The sequence below is a fragment of the Harmonia axyridis genome, chromosome X (assembly GCF_914767665.1).
Source record: "Harmonia axyridis chromosome X, icHarAxyr1.1, whole genome shotgun sequence".
Lineage (NCBI taxonomy): Eukaryota > Metazoa > Arthropoda > Insecta > Coleoptera > Coccinellidae > Harmonia > Harmonia axyridis.
This window is the reverse complement of record NC_059508.1, coordinates 31,414,268-31,416,767: the sequence shown is the minus strand read 5'-3', so window position 1 is coordinate 31,416,767 and position 2,500 is coordinate 31,414,268. Positions and strand designations below refer to the sequence as shown.

The 2,500-nt window shown below is 52.8% G+C and overlaps 2 non-coding genes across 2 annotated transcripts in view; both read left to right on the top strand.

Moving 5' to 3' along the window:
• The first annotated feature begins 847 nt into the window (after positions 1 to 847).
• Positions 848 to 1,002, top strand: LOC123686803. Its single transcript, XR_006748560.1, has one exon. It is a non-coding gene; the product is annotated as a 5.8S ribosomal RNA (ribosomal RNA).
• Positions 1,003 to 1,509: 507 nt separating this feature from the next.
• The window catches only part of LOC123687841, a 4,012-nt gene continuing 3,021 nt past the window's right edge, over positions 1,510 to 2,500 (top strand). The window contains exon 1 of the ribosomal RNA XR_006749548.1: positions 1,510 to 2,500. This exon is cut by the window's right edge and continues 3,021 nt beyond it. This is a non-coding gene — a ribosomal RNA (large subunit ribosomal RNA).

The window sequence follows — 2,500 nt, the reverse complement described above, 5'->3', positions numbered from 1 at the left end:
AGTTTTGTGGTTGGGCGAAGTTTCGTGATGTGCACGGAACGAGGAGCCGGCCGCTGGCTTTGCGTTCGTGTGGTTGGGCGAAGTTTCGTGATGTTTACGAGATGAGGAGCCGGCCGCCTATGTCGGCGTTTGTGGTTGGGCGAAGTTCCTTGACGGAACGAGGAGCCGGCTGCTTATGCTGACGTTCGTGGTTGGGCGAAGTCTTGTGATATCCTCGAAACGAGGAGCCGGCCGCACGTGTGTGCAGCCTTCGTTGTAGGTCCATGTTTAGAGATGCTCACGAAATGAGGAGCCGGCCGCTTATGTCGGCGTTTGTGGTTGGGCGAAGTTCCTTGATGGAACGAGGAGCCGGCTGCTTATGCTGACGTTCGTAGTTGGGCGAAGTCTCGTGATGTGCTCGGAATAAGGATTCGAAGCGCTTGGATTGCCGCGTTCGTGGCTGGGCGAAGTTTCGTGTTTGGCACGGAACGAGGAGCCGGCTGCAGGTTTTAAAGATTCTCGCCCGAAATCGATCAGTCGTTACCGTTGTCTACGGACTTCGGTAGGACGATCTATTCCAGGGACGAAGACGTCGACGTTGTGCGACGCCCGTTACATTAGCGTTTTTATGCTCTTTCGGGATTGTCTGCGACGTTTGTCTCCGTCCGAATTTTTTACGATAATTGTCACTAGATTAGTACGCAAACTAGTTGAACCGAAGATTTTGCGCCGATCGACTGACGTATTGACCCTTCAGTGGGTCGTCTCAGTCATTGGAATGTCATTCTCGAGGAGGTTCGCAGTTGGCGTCTCGTATTTCGAGGGAAAGTCCATTGCGACTAGTACCGAGAAATCGAACATAAAAGATTACCCTGAACGGTGGATCACTTGGCTCGTGGGTCGATGAAGAACGCAGCTAATTGCGCGTCAACATGCGAACTGCAGGACACATGAACATCGACATTTCGAACGCACATTGCGGTCCTCGGACACTGTCCTCGGACCACTCCTGACTGAGGGTCGGTTCCATTACAAAGACTGCCCGGCCAGACGTTATGGCTTGACGAAGTGACGACGTAAAGGTCGTCTAACGTTGATCCTGTACCGAAGGTCATTTGGGCGAGTTGGACGGTTTGCCGCGTGACGATCAACGTTCTGTCGTTTCGACGCCTCGTGTGTTGGAATGATGAGGAGTTGTTTTCGTAACGCGCCGTCTTGAATTGCGAAAGCATATATTGTGGTGTCGTGGTATTGCTCGATCTGCGCCCATGACTGTAGACATGCGATCGTCGTGTCCGAGAAATCTGAACGACGTCCGATCGCTTTAATGTGCCAGTTGTCGCGCGTTGCGGATGAGCTTTCATGAGCGCACCCCCGAAACACCGAAGCACTTTGCTTGGATTCGCATGATCCGCCATACGGAGCAGGAGATAATAGACGCCTTTGAGTAGGCTAACTCCCTCGCGTAAGGTACGTGATTTTATGAGCCGCCAAAGGTTAGTTTCGGAACGTTTCGATGATTTGAACATACGACCTCAGGACAGGTGAGACTACCCGCTGAATTTAAGCATATTATTAAGCGGAGGAAAAGAAACTAACTAGGATTCCCTTAGTAGCGGCGAGCGAACAGGGATTAGCCCAGCACTGAATCCCGCGATCGTAACCGGTCGCCGGGAGATGTGGTGTTTGGAAGGATCCATTATCTGGCGAGTTCGCGGCGCGTTCAAGTCCATCTTGAATGGGGCCATCGCCCATAGAGGGTGCCAGGCCCGTAGCGACCGCTGCGGCTTGCTAGAGGATCTCTTCTTAGAGTCGGGTTGCTTGAGAGTGCAGCCCTAAGTGGGTGGTAAACTCCATCTAAGGCTAAATATAACCACGAGACCGATAGCGAACAAGTACCGTGAGGGAAAGTTGAAAAGAACTTTGAAGAGAGAGTTCAAGAGTACGTGAAACCGTTCAGGGGTAAACCTGAGAAACCCGAAAGGTCGAATGGGGAGATTCATTCGCGCCTGTTGTTGGGATTTACTGACTGTGGAAACGGCGACGTTCGCGTTGGCTGTTCCCTTCGGTTCATCTCCGGCTTCGGACGCGTGCACTTCTCCCCTAGTAGGTCGTCGCGATCCGTTGGGTGCTGTTCTACGGTCTCGAGTGTAGCCCGTGAGCTCGGATTTTCCGATGTTTACGGACACTGGGTTTCCGAACAGCTCGCTCGACGGTTTACTGATGGCGGGAGGCCGCGACTTAGTTCGCGTCCGGCCCGTGGCAAGTATGTGAATTGTGATGGCGATCGGACCTAGTGCCGATTCCGTCCGTTTGCGACTGTTCGCCGCGGTGTTCTTGGACAGACCTCTTGAAACGCCGATCAGCGACGCTATTGCTTTGGGTACTTTCAGGACCCGTCTTGAAACACGGACCAAGGAGTCTAGCGTGTGCGCGAGTCATTGGGAATCACTAAACCTAAAGGCGCAATGAAAGTAACGGTTCACTTTATGTGAACTAAGGGAAGATGGTCGGTCTCCAT